Source organism: Eptatretus burgeri, chromosome 2, assembly GCF_056783735.1.
Source record: "Eptatretus burgeri isolate ZD-2024b chromosome 2, Ebu_testis_v1, whole genome shotgun sequence".
NCBI lineage: Eukaryota > Metazoa > Chordata > Myxini > Myxiniformes > Myxinidae > Eptatretus > Eptatretus burgeri.
Window position 1 is genome coordinate 4,854,297 of NC_140962.1, and position 19,256 is coordinate 4,873,552.

At 42.6% G+C, this 19,256-nt stretch overlaps 1 protein-coding gene across 1 annotated transcript in view; it reads left to right on the plus strand.

Annotated features, from left to right (window-relative positions):
* The first annotated feature begins 4,233 nt into the window (after window positions 1-4,233).
* LOC147031295 (uncharacterized) overlaps window positions 4,234-19,256 on the plus strand; it is a 120,306-nt gene continuing 105,283 nt past the window's right edge. The window contains exon 1 of the mRNA XM_085871925.1: window positions 4,234-4,434. The gene's annotated coding sequence lies outside the window, so the exon portion shown is untranslated. The remainder of the gene's footprint in view (window positions 4,435-19,256) is intronic.

Here is a 19,256-nt window from a genome sequence, read left to right on the forward strand (position 1 = left end):
TACAGTCTGGCACCCTGCCCTACTCACCAAACTCTCTTCCTATGGTATCCAAGGCCATCTCCACTCATGGCTCGCAGACTTCCTCTCCTGTCGCAGTCAACGTGTGGCCCTACATGGAGTTCTTTCATCCCCTCTTCCTGTGCAGGCTGGAGTTCCTCAAGGTAGCGTTCTGGGCCCTGTTCTTTTTCTGGTTTTCATCAACGATCTCTCTGACTCTCTGGAAAATCCTCTATATCTCTTTGCTGATAACTCCACCCTCTGCCGTACCATCTGTCATCCCTCAGGCCAAGGTCACATTTGCCACGGCGGCCGCAGTATTTCCACGGTCACACAATGTAGCAGTCACATATGTTTTTATTTTTCGGGTAGCCGCACGGCGTATTTAGAAATCATGGAGACCGAAAACGTGGGGGTGCCGTATGGTCTTTGATTTGATGTCGCACAGTGACCTTAGGGCGTCGCTGTGGTGACCATAGAATTTTCAAGGCAGACGCAAGGTGCCCGCAAGGCGACCGCAGGGGAGCCCTAAGGTGAACGTGCGGCCAGACGGACGGTAACGAGTGGGTATATATACCAGTTCTTTTTTTTACTGAAATAAAAATATACCAGTATATATAACTGAATATACTATAACTATAATATACCGTGGTGCCCCCAGAATCCGAACGCCCCATTGTTTGAACAACTTGGAATCCGAACAATTTTTTCGAGAAAATTTTGCCCTAAAAACCTAATACATTATAAAAAACCGAACGCAATGTTGCGTTCATGTTTGTTTACATGTCTCCCCCACCTGTTCGAGCCACATCTTCGCGCTTTGTTCATTCAGTTCGGCGGTGGAAGTCCTCGTGAAAGCATCTCTCGTGTGTCGATCGATACTTTAGGCCTAAGTCACATTCGCTCAACGGCGAGGATACGGCGGCCGTACGTCCTCTGAATTGAGAGAAACGTCGGCGCCCGCAGAGTTTCTGAGGTGGCCTCAGGGTGGCCCTACGCCGTATGGCTATATTTTACAGGTCGTCAGGTCGCCGTGGAATTATAACGCAGAGTTATAACTTTTTCCATTTCTACGTTCGCCGTAGAAATTCGACAAGCCCGAAACAAAAGAACTGGTAAAAAAAAAAAAAAATACCCATTCGTTTCCATCTGTCTGACCGCACGTTCGGCTTAGGGTCCCCCTGCCGGCGCCTTGCGGGCACCTTGCGTTTGCCTTCAAAATTCTATGGCCGCCGCAGCGACGCCCTAAGGTCACCGTGCGACATCAAATCAAAGACCGTACGGCACCCCCACGTTTTCGGTCTCCACAATTTATAAATACCCCGTGCGTCTACCCGAAAAATAAAAACATGTGTGACTGCTACATTGTGTGACCGTGGAAATACTGCGGCCGCTTTATAATTGCTAGTGCCCGTACATTTTGTAGACCCTCCAGCTGCCGAGCCAAATGTGACTTAGGCCTTACCTCGTGTTGTCACCTTCATTTGTGGTGTTTTTTTTATCATCTTGTGTTTTAATTAATAACAAAAAAAGCAATCCGATCACGTGTTGTGACGGACTGTCGGGCAAGGATTGAATTTCACAGCAAAACCACTTGTAATTTGGAATATCCATGATTACGTCAGCCCGATGCGTTTGATGAAAGTGATTGTGGTTCTGCGGGCATCATGTTTGATGAGCTGCCCTAGGGGCAGCGCTCTCGCAGAGTGCGCGAGTGATCGGAACCCAGGACGAAGCTCGAGCCTGTGTGGACCTTTGGATGTGGCGATTGTACCAGTTTACATACAATACACCGCCACCGAAGGTCATTTACTCATCTTATTTTACCTTAAACATGGGTAATTTCAGTTTAAAGTGTCTTGAAAGTGGGCTTTATTTGGGTCTACGAACGGATTAATTCACTCCATTATTTCTTATTGGGAAAATATTTTTGGAATCCGAACTTTTTGCAATCCGAACAGCCTCCTGGAACGAATTAAATTGGGATTCTGAGGGCACCACTGTATAGGCAAACACCTATACTCCGGTCTCTCGCGGTAGTGCACGGTCGACGCAGACAGCCACGGAGGCCGTACGTAGGTGCACGGCGGGCATCGGGGAACCGTGCGTCGACCCTGCGTTGCCCACAGGTAGTCACACAGACCGCAAGGCCACCGTACGGTGACCATGGAAATAGTGCGGCCGCCGTAATTTTTTGGGGGTTGGGAAAATTCATTTTTAATTGAGAAGAGCTTACGGCAGCCGCACGAATAACGCAAGCCCACCGTACGCCCTACGTACGGTCGACGTGGAACACATCTACGTCATAGCTTGGCTTGCCGAATTGCTACGGCGAACGTAGAAATGAAAAAAAGTTATAACTCCGCACTATAATTCCACGGTGCCCCTACGGCCTGTAAAATATAGCCAAACGGTGTAGGGCCACCCTGAGGCCACCTCAGTTTTTCTGTGGCCGCCGCACGTTTCTGTCAATTCAGAGGGAGTATGGCCGCCGTATCCTCGCCGTAGAGCAAATGTGACCTCTGCCTCAGAACGGCATGCAGCAGTTTCTTCGCTCACTGTAGATCTGGATAAAATCACAAACTGGTCCGACACGTGGAACATGTCTTTCAATCCGGACAAATCTCACACTCTCACTATGTCTCTCTGAAAGGACTGTTTAGAACCCCCTCCCCCTCCCCCACTTTCTCAACAATCCTCTGGAAGAAGTCCTTTCTTTCAAGCTTCTGGGTCTCACTATCTGCCATAATCTTTCCTGGGAAAACCACATTTTCAAGTGTCGTCGTCCACCGTCCATCGGAAAGTGTCGTCCACGATCTCCTCTCTGGTCTCGCCCCCTCCCCCCCCCCCCCCACTCTCTGTGCAGGGCGCTCAAGGTTCTGGTGAAAATGCCAAAATCACGAAACACTGCTCATCTTAACTCTTTCATTCCTCTTTTTCCCTGCCTTTGGAATAAACTCCCTCACTCTCTTTAATCCAATTCTTCCCTCCAGGTCTTCAAAACAGCTGTTCACCACCACCTCTTATCGTCCCCATCCAAATCCTCGATCTTTTCTTCCCCCGTTAATCCACCCTAAACCCACCTCCTTCAAATCCCCTGCTTTCCTTCCTGAAAGTTTCGTGTCGTGTAAGGTCCTGAAAGTCCCTTAAGTGTCCACCTTGTGGACCCCGTGTTCCCCACCCCATCCCTTCTCCAGATCTCATGTCTCTGTTCCCCACTTTTGTTCTTTCCTCTCCTGCCCCTCTTATCTCCTGATATAAATTTTATACCCACCATTATCAAGATGGTCAGTCAGGATCCGAGTTTGTGGCTGATTTACACCGACTCGTGGAACATTGTGAGTTTGCAGATAAACTCGAAGAGATGTTCTGTGATTTCTTTATCAAAGGCATCAATGATGACTCGATTCTGTGGAAACTCCTTCCTGAATCAGACCCCAATTTGACTAAAGTCATGGAAATAGCCACTGCGTGTATGCAAACTGCTGAGAGCCTGCGTGTGATCTCCAACAAGTCAAACGGTATCCAGCAGGACCCATCGGTTAACAAGGTAACCTTTGGCTAGAAGTAAAAGTGTTTTAGAAAGCCACCAAATCCACCTCCACCTCCTGACATTTCTGAATCTACCCAGAAGGTTGAGGTAACTTGTTGGCGTTGTGGTGGTAATCATCAAGCTTTCCAATGTCGGTACAGGAGTTATACCTGTGACAACTGTGGTAAGCGGGGACACTTGAAGTATCATTGTTCTTGATCCAAGTTGAAGAACTTGTCTCCTGCTTATCAAAGTCTCTCTGATCCAACCCCACTTCGCTCGCCAAGCGGCTTAAGCCCCCAAACGGAACGGCTGACTTGGCAAGCGATAGCAAGCTGATTGGTAATGATTGCGTCACTGCGGACGACACCGCGAAACAGTCAATGGGTTCCCTCGCGTTATTTCTGTTGTTGCTCGGAGGTGATGTTGAACGAAGGTAGGAGGAGGAATCACCGCCACCAACAACACTCAAAGAACAACACTAATAATAATAACCACCACCCACCTGCAAACGAGCATGTGACGTTAAACTCATGATATATGTGCGGTGTATAAATCGCGTTCGATAAGAGCACACGATTTTTCTTCTTCCCGTACCCGTTTCGTGGCCACTGTTGATATGCCTCTGCAACGGCACTGACTGTTTAATATTATTTGTAATTTTCAGCTTTACTGTTTTTATTCCAAAGGCCTGTCATTTCCGGTTTGCTTCACTTCAACTTGTTTTACTTTGGAAGAGTCGTTAATATAATTTTTTTTGATACTACACTGTACTTACTGTTCATTTCCTGGAACGTGATGGAAAATTTTAACTTTAATCATTCTGTTACGACTAATTGGTGACGTCATCATTTGGTCGCGCTTTGGATTGACGTGATCGACACCTCGAACAGGACGCGCGCGCAGTAAGTGACAAGATTCGTTGTTTTAAATTTGAAACACTCCAAACCGATTTTACATTAATGTCGTATTAATGTGACACACGGGTGATGTACATGGTTGTGTCAACTTTGCTTGATCGTATAGTATAGTATAGTATAGTACAGTATAGTATAGTACAGTACAGTACAGTACAGTGGTCGTCTCGATTGACTTGATTTAAATCCTGAGGTAATTGACTTGATTTAGATCCTGAAGTTATTGACTTGATTTCGATCCTGAGGTAATTGACTTGATTTCGATCCTGAGGTAATTAATTTGATTTCCATCCTGTGGTAATTGACTTGATTTCGATCCTGAGGTAATTGACTTGATTTCGATCCTGAGGTAATTGACTTGATTTCGATCCTGAGGTAATTGACTTGATTTCGATCCTGAGGAAATTGACTTGATTTCGATCCTGAGGAAATTGACTTGATTTCGATCCTGAGGTAATTGACTTGATTTCGATCCTGAGGTAATTGACTTGATTTCGATCCTGAGGTAATTGACTTGATTTCGATCCTGAGGTAATTGACTTGATTTCGATCCTGAGGTAATTGACTTGATTTCCATCCTGAGGTAATTGACTTGATTTCCATCCTGAGGGAATTGACTTGATTTCGATCCTGAGGTAATTGACTTGATTTCGATCCTGAGGTAATTGACTTGATTTCGATCCTGTGGTAATTGACTTGATTTCGATCCTGTGGTAATTGACTTGATTTCCATCCTGAGGTAATTGACTTGATTTCCATCCTGAGGTAATTGACTTGATTTTAATCCTGAGGTAATTGACTTGATTTCCATCCTGTGGTAATTGACTTGATTTCGATCCTGAGGTAATTGACTTGATTTCGATCCTGAGGTGATTGATTTGATTTCGATCCTGAGGTAATTGACTTGATTTCGATCCTGAGGTAATTGACTTGATTTCCATCCTGAGGTGATTGATTTGATTTCGATCCTGAGGTAATTGATTTGATTTCGATCCTGAGGTAATTGACTTGATTTCGATCCTGAGGTAATTGACTTGATTTAGATCCTGAGGTAATTGACTTGATTTCCACCCTGAGGGAATTGACTTGATTTCGATCCTGAGGTAATTGACTTAATTTCGATCTTGAGGTAATTGACTTGATTTCGATCCTGAGGGTAATTGACTTGATTTCCATCCTGAGGTAATTGACTTGATTTCGATCCTGAGGTAATTGACTTGATTTCGATCCTGAGGTAATTGACTTGATTTCCATCCTGAGGGATTTGACTTGATTTCGATCCTGAGGTCATTGACTTGATTTCCATCCTGAGGTCATTGACTTGATTTCCATCCTGAGGAAATTGACTTGATTTCGATCCTGAGGAAATTGACTTGATTTCGATCCTGAGGTAATTGACTTGATTTAGATCCTGAGGTAATTGACTTGATTTCCATCCTGAGGGATTTGACTTGATTTCGATCCTGAGGTCATTGACTTGATTTCCATCCTGAGGTCATTGACTTGATTTCCATCCTGAGGAAATTGACTTGATTTCGATCCTGAGGAAATTGACTTGATTTCGATCCTGAGGTAATTGACTTGATTTAGATCCTGAGGTAATTGACTTGATTTCCATCCTGAGGGATTTGACTTGATTTCGATCCTGAGGTCATTGACTTGATTTCCATCCTGAGGTCATTGACTTGATTTCCATCCTGAGGAAATTGACTTGATTTCGATCCTGAGGAAATTGACTTGATTTCGATCCTGAGGTCATTGACTTGATTTCCATCCTGAGGTCATTGACTTGATTTCCATCCTGAGGAAATTGACTTGATTTCGATCCTGAGGAAATTGACTTGATTTCGATCCTGAGGTCATTGATTTGATTTCCATCCTGAGGAAATTGACTTGATTTCGATCCTGAGGTCATTGACTTGATTTCCATCCTGAGGAAATTGACTTGATTTCGATCCTGAGGAAATTGACTTGATTTCCATCCTGAGGTAATTGACTTGATTTCCATCCTGAGGTAATTGACTTGATTTCCATCCTGAGGTAATTGACTTAATTTCGATCTTGAGGTAATTGACTTGATTTCGATCCTGAGGGTAATTGACTTGATTTCCATCCTGAGGTAATTGACTTGATTTCGATCCTGAGGTAATTGACTTGATTTCGATCCTGAGGTCATTGACTTGATTTCCATCCTGAGGTCATTGACTTGATTTCCATCCTGAGGAAATTGACTTGATTTCGATCCTGAGGAAATTGACTTGATTTCGATCCTGAGGTAATTGACTTGATTTAGATCCTGAGGTAATTGACTTGATTTCCATCCTGAGGGATTTGACTTGATTTCGATCCTGAGGTCATTGACTTGATTTCCATCCTGAGGTCATTGACTTGATTTCCATCCTGAGGAAATTGACTTGATTTCGATCCTGAGGAAATTGACTTGATTTCGATCCTGAGGAAATTGACTTGATTTAGATCCTGAGGTAATTGACTTGATTTCCATCCTGAGGGATTTGACTTGATTTCGATCCTGAGGTCATTGACTTGATTTCCATCCTGAGGTCATTGACTTGATTTCCATCCTGAGGAAATTGACTTGATTTCGATCCTGAGGAAATTGACTTGATTTCGATCCTGAGGTCATTGATTTGATTTCCATCCTGAGGAAATTGACTTGATTTCGATCCTGAGGTCATTGACTTGATTTCCATCCTGAGGAAATTGACTTGATTTCGATCCTGAGGAAATTGACTTGATTTCCATCCTGAGGTAATTGACTTGATTTCCATCCTGAGGTAATTGACTTGATTTCCATCCTGAGGTAATTGACTTGATTTCCATCCTGAGGTAATTGACTTGATTTCGATCCTGTGGTAATTGACTTGATTTCGATCCTGAGGTAATTGACTTGATTTCGATCCTGAGGTAATTGACTTGATTTCGATCCTGTGGTAATTGACTTGATTTCGATCCTGTGGTAATTGACTTGATTTCCATCCTGAGGTAATTGACTTGATTTCCATCCTGAGGTAATTGACTTGATTTCGATCCTGTGGTAATTGACTTGATTTCGATCCTGAGGTAATTGACTTGATTTCGATCCTGTGGTAATTGACTTGATTTCGATCCTGTGGTAATTGACTTGATTTCCATCCTGAGGTAATTGACTTGATTTAGATCCTGAGGTAATTGACTTGATTTAGATCCTGAGGTAATTGACTTAATTTCGATCCTGAGGTAATTGACTTCATTTCGATCCTGAGGTAATTGACTTGATTTCCATCCTGAGGGATTTGACTTGATTTCGATCCTGAGGTCATTGACTTGATTTCCATCCTGAGGTCATTGACTTGATTTCCATCCTGAGGAAATTGACTTGATTTCGATCCTGAGGAAATTGACTTGATTTCGATCCTGAGGTAATTGACTTGATTTAGATCCTGAGGTAATTGACTTGATTTCCATCCTGAGGGATTTGACTTGATTTCGATCCTGAGGTCATTGACTTGATTTCCATCCTGAGGTCATTGACTTGATTTCCATCCTGAGGAAATTGACTTGATTTCGATCCTGAGGAAATTGACTTGATTTCGATCCTGAGGTAATTGACTTGATTTAGATCCTGAGGTAATTGACTTGATTTCCATCCTGAGGGATTTGACTTGATTTCGATCCTGAGGTCATTGACTTGATTTCCATCCTGAGGTCATTGACTTGATTTCCATCCTGAGGAAATTGACTTGATTTCGATCCTGAGGAAATTGACTTGATTTCGATCCTGAGGTCATTGATTTGATTTCCATCCTGAGGAAATTGACTTGATTTCGATCCTGAGGTCATTGACTTGATTTCCATCCTGAGGAAATTGACTTGATTTCGATCCTGAGGAAATTGACTTGATTTCGATCCTGAGGTAATTGACTTGATTTAGATCCTGAGGTAATTGACTTGATTTCCATCCTGAGGGATTTGACTTGATTTCGATCCTGAGGTCATTGACTTGATTTCCATCCTGAGGTCATTGACTTGATTTCCATCCTGAGGAAATTGACTTGATTTCGATCCTGAGGAAATTGACTTGATTTCGATCCTGAGGTAATTGACTTGATTTAGATCCTGAGGTAATTGACTTGATTTCCATCCTGAGGGATTTGACTTGATTTCGATCCTGAGGTCATTGACTTGATTTCCATCCTGAGGTCATTGACTTGATTTCCATCCTGAGGAAATTGACTTGATTTCGATCCTGAGGAAATTGACTTGATTTCGATCCTGAGGTCATTGATTTGATTTCCATCCTGAGGAAATTGACTTGATTTCGATCCTGAGGTCATTGACTTGATTTCCATCCTGAGGAAATTGACTTGATTTCGATCCTGAGGAAATTGACTTGATTTCCATCCTGAGGTAATTGACTTGATTTCCATCCTGAGGTAATTGACTTGATTTCCATCCTGAGGTAATTGACTTAATTTCGATCTTGAGGTAATTGACTTGATTTCGATCCTGAGGGTAATTGACTTGATTTCCATCCTGAGGTAATTGACTTGATTTCGATCCTGAGGTAATTGACTTGATTTCGATCCTGAGGTCATTGACTTGATTTCCATCCTGAGGTCATTGACTTGATTTCCATCCTGAGGAAATTGACTTGATTTCGATCCTGAGGAAATTGACTTGATTTCGATCCTGAGGTAATTGACTTGATTTAGATCCTGAGGTAATTGACTTGATTTCCATCCTGAGGGATTTGACTTGATTTCGATCCTGAGGTCATTGACTTGATTTCCATCCTGAGGTCATTGACTTGATTTCCATCCTGAGGAAATTGACTTGATTTCGATCCTGAGGAAATTGACTTGATTTCGATCCTGAGGAAATTGACTTGATTTAGATCCTGAGGTAATTGACTTGATTTCCATCCTGAGGGATTTGACTTGATTTCGATCCTGAGGTCATTGACTTGATTTCCATCCTGAGGTCATTGACTTGATTTCCATCCTGAGGAAATTGACTTGATTTCGATCCTGAGGAAATTGACTTGATTTCGATCCTGAGGTCATTGATTTGATTTCCATCCTGAGGAAAATTGACTTGATTTCGATCCTGAGGTCATTGACTTGATTTCCATCCTGAGGAAATTGACTTGATTTCGATCCTGAGGAAATTGACTTGATTTCCATCCTGAGGTAATTGACTTGATTTCCATCCTGAGGTAATTGACTTGATTTCCATCCTGAGGTAATTGACTTGATTTCCATCCTGAGGTAATTGACTTGATTTCGATCCTGTGGTAATTGACTTGATTTCGATCCTGAGGTAATTGACTTGATTTCGATCCTGAGGTAATTGACTTGATTTCGATCCTGTGGTAATTGACTTGATTTCGATCCTGTGGTAATTGACTTGATTTCCATCCTGAGGTAATTGACTTGATTTCCATCCTGAGGTAATTGACTTGATTTCGATCCTGTGGTAATTGACTTGATTTCGATCCTGAGGTAATTGACTTGATTTCGATCCTGTGGTAATTGACTTGATTTCGATCCTGTGGTAATTGACTTGATTTCCATCCTGAGGTAATTGACTTGATTTAGATCCTGAGGTAATTGACTTGATTTAGATCCTGAGGTAATTGACTTAATTTCGATCCTGAGGTAATTGACTTCATTTCGATCCTGAGGTAATTGACTTGATTTCCATCCTGAGGGATTTGACTTGATTTCGATCCTGAGGTCATTGACTTGATTTCCATCCTGAGGTCATTGACTTGATTTCCATCCTGAGGAAATTGACTTGATTTCGATCCTGAGGAAATTGACTTGATTTCGATCCTGAGGTAATTGACTTGATTTAGATCCTGAGGTAATTGACTTGATTTCCATCCTGAGGGATTTGACTTGATTTCGATCCTGAGGTCATTGACTTGATTTCCATCCTGAGGTCATTGACTTGATTTCCATCCTGAGGAAATTGACTTGATTTCGATCCTGAGGAAATTGACTTGATTTCGATCCTGAGGTAATTGACTTGATTTAGATCCTGAGGTAATTGACTTGATTTCCATCCTGAGGGATTTGACTTGATTTCGATCCTGAGGTCATTGACTTGATTTCCATCCTGAGGTCATTGACTTGATTTCCATCCTGAGGAAATTGACTTGATTTCGATCCTGAGGAAATTGACTTGATTTCGATCCTGAGGTCATTGATTTGATTTCCATCCTGAGGAAATTGACTTGATTTCGATCCTGAGGTCATTGACTTGATTTCCATCCTGAGGAAATTGACTTGATTTCGATCCTGAGGAAATTGACTTGATTTCGATCCTGAGGTAATTGACTTGATTTAGATCCTGAGGTAATTGACTTGATTTCCATCCTGAGGGATTTGACTTGATTTCGATCCTGAGGTCATTGACTTGATTTCCATCCTGAGGTCATTGACTTGATTTCCATCCTGAGGAAATTGACTTGATTTCGATCCTGAGGAAATTGACTTGATTTCGATCCTGAGGTAATTGACTTGATTTAGATCCTGAGGTAATTGACTTGATTTCCATCCTGAGGGATTTGACTTGATTTCGATCCTGAGGTCATTGACTTGATTTCCATCCTGAGGTCATTGACTTGATTTCCATCCTGAGGAAATTGACTTGATTTCGATCCTGAGGAAATTGACTTGATTTCGATCCTGAGGTCATTGATTTGATTTCCATCCTGAGGAAATTGACTTGATTTCGATCCTGAGGTCATTGACTTGATTTCCATCCTGAGGAAATTGACTTGATTTCGATCCTGAGGAAATTGACTTGATTTCCATCCTGAGGTAATTGACTTGATTTCCATCCTGAGGTAATTGACTTGATTTCCATCCTGAGGTAATTGACTTAATTTCGATCTTGAGGTAATTGACTTGATTTCGATCCTGAGGGTAATTGACTTGATTTCCATCCTGAGGTAATTGACTTGATTTCGATCCTGAGGTAATTGACTTGATTTCGATCCTGAGGTCATTGACTTGATTTCCATCCTGAGGTCATTGACTTGATTTCCATCCTGAGGAAATTGACTTGATTTCGATCCTGAGGAAATTGACTTGATTTCGATCCTGAGGTAATTGACTTGATTTAGATCCTGAGGTAATTGACTTGATTTCCATCCTGAGGGATTTGACTTGATTTCGATCCTGAGGTCATTGACTTGATTTCCATCCTGAGGTCATTGACTTGATTTCCATCCTGAGGAAATTGACTTGATTTCGATCCTGAGGAAATTGACTTGATTTCGATCCTGAGGAAATTGACTTGATTTAGATCCTGAGGTAATTGACTTGATTTCCATCCTGAGGGATTTGACTTGATTTCGATCCTGAGGTCATTGACTTGATTTCCATCCTGAGGTCATTGACTTGATTTCCATCCTGAGGAAATTGACTTGATTTCGATCCTGAGGAAATTGACTTGATTTCGATCCTGAGGTCATTGATTTGATTTCCATCCTGAGGAAATTGACTTGATTTCGATCCTGAGGTCATTGACTTGATTTCCATCCTGAGGAAATTGACTTGATTTCGATCCTGAGGAAATTGACTTGATTTCCATCCTGAGGTAATTGACTTGATTTCAATCCTGAGGTAATTGACTTGATTTCCATCCTGAGGTAATTGACTTGATTTCCATCCTGAGGTAATTGACTTGATTTCGATCCTGTGGTAATTGACTTGATTTCGATCCTGAGGTAATTGACTTGATTTCGATCCTGAGGTAATTGACTTGATTTCGATCCTGTGGTAATTGACTTGATTTCGATCCTGTGGTAATTGACTTGATTTCCATCCTGAGGTAATTGACTTGATTTCCATCCTGAGGTAATTGACTTGATTTCGATCCTGTGGTAATTGACTTGATTTCGATCCTGAGGTAATTGACTTGATTTCGATCCTGTGGTAATTGACTTGATTTCGATCCTGTGGTAATTGACTTGATTTCCATCCTGAGGTAATTGACTTGATTTAGATCCTGAGGTAATTGACTTGATTTAGATCCTGAGGTAATTGACTTAATTTCGATCCTGAGGTAATTGACTTGATTTCCATCCTGAGGGATTTGACTTGATTTCGATCCTGAGGTCATTGACTTGATTTCCATCCTGAGGTCATTGACTTGATTTCCATCCTGAGGAAATTGACTTGATTTCGATCCTGAGGAAATTGACTTGATTTCGATCCTGAGGTAATTGACTTGATTTCGATCCTGAGGTAATTGACTTGATTTAGATCCTGAGGTAATTGACTTGATTTCCATCCTGAGGGATTTGACTTGATTTCGATCCTGAGGTCATTGACTTGATTTCCATCCTGAGGTCATTGACTTGATTTCCATCCTGAGGAAATTGACTTGATTTCGATCCTGAGGAAATTGACTTGATTTCGATCCTGAGGTAATTGACTTGATTTAGATCCTGAGGTAATTGACTTGATTTCCATCCTGAGGGATTTGACTTGATTTCGATCCTGAGGTCATTGACTTGATTTCCATCCTGAGGTCATTGACTTGATTTCCATCCTGAGGAAATTGACTTGATTTCGATCCTGAGGAAATTGACTTGATTTCGATCCTGAGGTCATTGATTTGATTTCCATCCTGAGGAAATTGACTTGATTTCGATCCTGAGGTCATTGACTTGATTTCCATCCTGAGGAAATTGACTTGATTTCGATCCTGAGGAAATTGACTTGATTTCCATCCTGAGGTAATTGACTTGATTTCCATCCTGAGGTAATTGACTTGATTTCCATCCTGAGGTAATTGACTTAATTTCGATCTTGAGGTAATTGACTTGATTTCGATCCTGAGGGTAATTGACTTGATTTCCATCCTGAGGTAATTGACTTGATTTCGATCCTGAGGTAATTGACTTGATTTCGATCCTGAGGTCATTGACTTGATTTCCATCCTGAGGTCATTGACTTGATTTCCATCCTGAGGAAATTGACTTGATTTCGATCCTGAGGAAATTGACTTGATTTCGATCCTGAGGTAATTGACTTGATTTAGATCCTGAGGTAATTGACTTGATTTCCATCCTGAGGGATTTGACTTGATTTCGATCCTGAGGTCATTGACTTGATTTCCATCCTGAGGTCATTGACTTGATTTCCATCCTGAGGAAATTGACTTGATTTCGATCCTGAGGAAATTGACTTGATTTCGATCCTGAGGAAATTGACTTGATTTCGATCCTGAGGTAATTGACTTGATTTCCATCCTGAGGGATTTGACTTGATTTCGATCCTGAGGTCATTGACTTGATTTCCATCCTGAGGTCATTGACTTGATTTCCATCCTGAGGAAATTGACTTGATTTCGATCCTGAGGAAATTGACTTGATTTCGATCCTGAGGTCATTGATTTGATTTCCATCCTGAGGAAATTGACTTGATTTCGATCCTGAGGTCATTGACTTGATTTCCATCCTGAGGAAATTGACTTGATTTCGATCCTGAGGAAATTGACTTGATTTCCATCCTGAGGTAATTGACTTGATTTCCATCCTGAGGTAATTGACTTGATTTCCATCCTGAGGTAATTGACTTGATTTCCATCCTGAGGTAATTGACTTGATTTCGATCCTGTGGTAATTGACTTGATTTCGATCCTGAGGTAATTGACTTGATTTCGATCCTGAGGTAATTGACTTGATTTCGATCCTGTGGTAATTGACTTGATTTCGATCCTGTGGTAATTGACTTGATTTCCATCCTGAGGTAATTGACTTGATTTCCATCCTGAGGTAATTGACTTGATTTCGATCCTGTGGTAATTGACTTGATTTCGATCCTGAGGTAATTGACTTGATTTCGATCCTGTGGTAATTGACTTGATTTCGATCCTGTGGTAATTGACTTGATTTCCATCCTGAGGTAATTGACTTGATTTCCATCCTGAGGTAATTGATTTGATTTAGATCCTGAGGTGATTGACTGTCGAAGTTTGTACGTATTAATCGGACGTCGATTTCGTCGTGAGACACGCTGCTGCGAGTCGTCCATTGTGCGCGCGACGTCGCTCTCAGCGCTGTCGCCGGACCAGGAAGTGAAGTACAGGGATGACGACCGAAGGCCTCGGGTCAGTCTTCAACAATCGCTCGTTTGCGCAACCCTCGGCTCGTGCCACGGAAACGTTCATTTGTTGTGTTGTTGTAGTTGTTGGTCGCGCATTGATTGGTATATTAGTGTGAAATGGGTATCATTGAAATGATGTTTCAATCCTCGTTCTTGGGTTAATATTAAGGAAGTTATGAGTATTCAAAAATGGGGAAACGATCGATTTAATCAAAGTACCAGCAAACACATCATGCGAATTAACTGAGGTCTCATCGGGGTAGTTTTCATGATGACTCAACTTTGACTATGGTACAGTCGTCACAGTCGAACCATCATAGTCAGAATAGATATAAAGTTCGGACAAATTATTTCTGTCTGCAAAGAATGGGATTGTTTGACCCGATGAATGTGGCATCCATTGCACGAATGCGAGATAAACTGTGTCCGCTACTCATGATTTTTAAACCAGCTGACACGATATTGGTCTGCACACTGAGGGTTACTCAGTAAATGGTAACCAATTGCAGAGGCACAGGGAGGAGTTGTACGATGTACATTCTTACAGGCACGAGTTGGTTGTCTCTGTTCGGATGACTGATCCCGTCTGATCCCCAAAGGTACGTGTTGTTCAATGCAATCCTTCAATCTCAAAGATGTGCGGCCCACGGCCCTCGCGTCACACTGGCACTGAAATTTATAAATAATCTTACTTGTATGAGAGGTGGGCAGAACGTCTTTTTGGATGGAAGCAACCGCCGGGTGGTGAAAGTCACTCGCGGTTGGACAGCATCGTAAGGATGGGACACTGTCTGTTTGATCTGGTTTTCAAACCGTTGAGATACTATTCCAAGGTAGACATAGGTATTCTGGACATTTACCAGGTCCGATTATAGGATTCTTTGGTAGGTTAAGGATTTTTTTATGATCTGTTCAGGATACCCATTATCAAGAAGAATACTCTTGATGGTCTCAATTTCAGCATGGAGTTTATCTGTGGAGCAGATCTTTCTTGCTCTATTGATCAAGATTCCAATCACTCCAATCTTGTATCTGGAGGAACTGTAAGAGTCCCACCTGGTATACTGTCCGGTAAAAGTAGTCTTACGGTAGACTGTGGTTTTATTAACGTCGGCCGATTTCTCAACGAAGATGTCCAAGAAGGGAAGTACGTCAGAGCTTTCTATTTCTGATGACCTCGAGGGATGGATGGAGAGAGTTTAGGTATGCCAAGAAGACTTTACATGCTGAGGTTGACTCAGACAGCAAAGATATCATCCATCCATCCATGCATCCATACAGAGTGTTGGTGCTGCCAAATCAGTCTCCTTGGCTATTGGGTACAATCCTGGATGGGTCGCCACTCCGACACAGTATACCAGCATGCTGGTACTCATTTTGCTGACCTCGGAAGGATGACAGGCAGAGTCAACCCCACCTGGTATTAATTCAACAGCTGAGCAGAATTTGAACTCAGGATCCGAGGATTGTGCGTGCGTGCGTGCGTGCGTGCGTGCGTGCGTGCGTGCGTACACATGTACACATACACATACAGTATGTGTATATACATTATATTTCACACACATCATGACTGTTAAGGTGAGCATCACCACGGATTATGTATCACACGGTAAAACCAAGTCTGATGTATGAACGATGAATGTGGTCATCATTTGTTGGATATTTATCAGTATCCCATCCTGATGAGGGCAAATAAGGCAAATTTTGTTGCTTGTATAATTGCATACGTGTTTTGCCTTGTTTACTTGCATACGTGCTTTATTATAATAAATTATCCTTGTGTGAATGGAAACCTGTTCGTTCCGTCCATTCCCTCATTGAACTGCCGTATTGAGATCGGAATAAATAGTTGGTTTCTTAATAGCCGGTAAAGTGATTGGGTCCAACGGGACTGCGCGATAATACCCCGCTCGGTTATCCCAAAAGGAAGCAAGCTGCTTAAGCGGCTCGTTTCCAAGCGGTCCCGTTGAGGTACAATCTCTCAGGAATCTACCCACGCGAATAATTCGGTAAATCGAAGATTTGGTGATCGGACCCTGTAGCGTGGGTAGAGTGCGGACAAGGTTGTGGTGTGGTTAAAAACACACCCGTGGCTGGTTTCCGGCATTGATCCGGAAAGCCGTGACTGGATTGTCCGTTCGGTGGGCAAAGCGACCGCTATTGGTTCGATGCGGTCGTTCGCACGCTGACGGGCGGGAAATCTACAATATGTTTTATATCTCTATTATAATACCAAGCTTGCACACTAAAAACTCGGCTCGCCGTCACACGATCCCTATGAAATTGCTGTGGCACTTAGCGGACATGCCGACAATGTTTGGGAAGTCTTGGCATTCCATAGTACCACTTGCATTTTGCACAATGCATATTTTTGTCATTCCCTGTGTACGGTCTGTCGTCTGCTACCAGCTATGTTGTACTGCTATCCCGTGCATGTGCACTGGTATCGCTAGTATATTATATTATGTGTATTATATATTATTTTTATACATCTGCCTCACTCCCACCACTCCAGGAGGGTGTGAGGGGAAGGGGAGGGAAGGCGGCGTGAGTGAAGGTGAGGGGAAGGGGAGGGAAGGTGGCATGAGGGGAAGGGGAGGGAAGGTGGCATGAGGGGAAGGGGAGGGAAGACGGCGTGAGGTGATGGGCATGGAAGGCGGCGTGAGGTGAGGGGCAGGGAAGGCGGCGTGAGCGGAGAGGTGGGGGAGAGAAGGCGGCGTGAGGGGGAGGGGAATGCGGCATGAGGGGAGAGTAGGGGAGGGAAGGCGGCGTGAGGGGAGAGGAGTGGGAGGGAAGGTGGCGTGAGGGGAGAGGAGGGGTGGGGGAGGGAAGGTGGCGTGAGGGCAAGGTGGCATGAGGGGAAGGCAAGGCAAGGCGGCTTGAGGGGAAAGCAATCTCCAAATTGGACAAATTAACCTTTAAAAAAAATTGTTTTTTAGCAGCCAGAACGACTGCCCAAGTCAATTAAGAAGTTTAAATTTTGAAATTCGGCTGAGATTAAGATACTCTGGAGGCTGTGGCATGTGCAGAAATGAAATGGCCACAAACACTGGCATCTTTGGGTGTTTATAAGCATTGCAATGTATCCACCAATTCGTAGGTGTGATGATCTGGCATTCAATGACATGAATGAAGAAAGTGAAAACCAAAACTTTATCGTTAAGAAATTGTTGCAGCTTGTTCCAAGTCAAGGCATTGTTGATCTGGGTTAAAAAAAAAACAAAAACAATTAAGGCCCTAGCGAGGCACGGCGAGGTGACCATGGATGAGCCTTGATGAAGGATAATTAAATATGGCCATTAATCATCTCCAAAGGGGGTGTCTTAAGTAACCCAAACACCCAATTTTCACTTGTGCGCTTCTTTTGGAGTTCCCTTCGTATGCCTGCAAAGTTTGGTGCTGCTAGGTTTCATGGTTGTGGAGTTATGGAGGAGACGGACGGTCTTTCGTTTGATTAGTATAGATAACAATTCACTCCTTATCAAATCAGACGTAAAAGCATGAACATCACACTGTATCAATACACTGCTCAACAGACACTCATTAATAATTTGTTGTTAAACCCGCACTTTTTCCAACCTCCACAAATTATTTATTGAAACTGTTTGCAAATATGAAGGAAAAATTATCAGAAATTAAATCATTAACATCGATGGTATTGTAAATTGGTGGTATTGCAGAAACACGGCCCGTCTCATTCCGTCGTTGAGAAACTTCGTCTTATCCCATGTACAACAACGGCTGATCATTTTGCAAGACAAATTCAGTCCTGTTGTGATGTAACATTGAATCTCTTAATGCCACAAACAATAGCAAGGCCTTCCCTCTCCACGGTTGGTAGTTATTTTCTTGATTTGTCATGGTTCTTGCTTTTGAAACTCATTGGGAAGAGTTTGCCCTCATGCCGCTGCAAAAGATCAGCTCCAATACCAATGTCGGAAGCATTTGTCCTGAGCACAAATGGCTTCCTTTGGTCCAGCAGCCTCAAAATTGGTTTGTTGATCAAGAATTGCTGAGGGTTGTGCATGTCTTCGCTTGAGCATCTTCCATAACGACTTGCTTGGTTGACCATTCTTGGGCAGTCCGTAATTGACAATCCGTCAGTGATGGCTGAATAATTTGTTATGTAGTCCTGGTAGTATCCAGTTAGACCGACAAAGTACTTATTTCTTGGTCTTGGGCCACTGTGCATTTGTGATCTTTCACAAGTCATTGTGAAGGCCTAATAAACCATATTATACCGGGTGATTTACCAAGCTCACCCGAACACACACTTTGATTGTCTGGCCGTGAGGTCGACTATGGACGTCCTGCTGAGCAGCTCCGTATACGTGGAAACGTACTCACACAAAGTGTGGGGATGGATCAAATTGTCGTTACGACTATAAACAGTTTGCATCCCATACAGCAACCTCCTCATGCCCTCTACTTGTATAACTCGTGAAATAATAATCCCAAATGGCATAAAATTTACTCGAACATTCAATCTGTCATTTAATTTCTCTCTTTTGCACATCTTCATTCACACTTCTAATTCACTTATCATGGATGGGAGATGTGCTTTTACTCTCTCTATCGAGTGCAGCCTGTGGCTGCTGGTTGTATCATTGGTTGGGACACGGCTTTTGCCCCTGATGCAGTGTCCCCCTTACCAGTACACTGGTACTCATTTTGCCGACCTCGGAA